Raw genomic sequence first — 1341 nt, forward strand, 5'->3', positions numbered from 1 at the left:
TGTGTGTGTGTGTGTGTGTGTGTGTGTGTGTGTGTGTAGGTGCACCAATGTGAATGTGCATGTGGAGGGCAGAGGTCAAGGTCAACTTCAGGTGTTATTTCTCAGGAGCAATCACCTTGATTTTTGAAACAGGGTCTCTCACTGGAACCTGGGGCTTGTCAATTAGGATAGGTTGGCTGATCAGTGAGCTCCAGGGATCTGCTTGCCTCTCCTTCCCAGCACTGGGATTATAAGTACATCCCACCATTCCTGACTTTTACATGGGTGCTGGGGACCAAACTCCTGTCCTCATGCTGTGTAGAAGTACTTTCCTTAATGAACTATCTCGCCAACCCTTATTCCATTCTTCCGTATGGCTGAACAATAACCATTGTGTATGCAGTGTCTTTTTACATTCATCTGTCGATGGGCACCTAGGCTATTGTGAACAGTACCACAACAAAAATGGGTGTACAAATGTCTGCTGTATACTGACTTCGATTTCTTTGAGCATATACACAGAAGTACTATAATTTTCTCATATATGTATAGTATTCTGTTAAATCCAAGTACAGCCTTGAATTTGGCCAGAAACAGATGGCACAGTTGGTCAGAGTAAATAAGAAAAGTTCAATGAAGTAAGCATTTATAAAGATAAGGGCTAGCAAAGGAATATAGGTCGTGGCAGGGCCAGGGGAATCTGCATCTTGACCTTTTTGTTCTTCTGAACCCCTACAAAAATCAACCCCAACCAGAAGCCAGTGAGCAACCATTCCTGGGTGATGCAGCCCATAACATCAACCTCAGGGCACAGAGCAAAGCAAAGGAAAAAATGGAGTGTGACCTTGCTTGCAACAGTGTCTTCTGGTTAAAAATCTTGTACTTTTATTACAAAAAGACACATATATCTAGTTTCAAAGATTTATTTATTTTATGTGTATGAGTGCTTTACCTGCATATATGTATGTACACCTTGTACATGCAGTGTCCGAAGAGACCAGTAGAGGACACTGGATTCCCTGGAACTGGAGTTACAGAGAGTTATGAGTCGCTATGTGGACATGGAACCCAGGTCCTCTGCCAGAGCAGCAAGTGTTCTTAACTGCCAAACCATCTCTCCAGCACTTAAATATATCTTTTAATTTAAATGTATTCTTATATGAAAACTAAAGCTTTATCCAATACCAGTGCACTGCACAGAAAGTAGTGGAAAAGAGAAATTACTTTAAACACAACTTCTACAGAAAGCTTCTACTTCTTTCTGGCCCTGAGGCTTAAACTGATCACTGAAATGTCTTTATTCCTCCATCTATCTCGTGGTCTTTTACGTTAGTCCACTATTTGATTGGATAGGATTTTTTT

Source organism: Nannospalax galili, unplaced genomic scaffold, assembly GCF_000622305.1.
Source record: "Nannospalax galili isolate Female #2095 unplaced genomic scaffold, S.galili_v1.0 scaffold127, whole genome shotgun sequence".
Taxonomy (NCBI): domain Eukaryota; kingdom Metazoa; phylum Chordata; class Mammalia; order Rodentia; family Spalacidae; genus Nannospalax; species Nannospalax galili.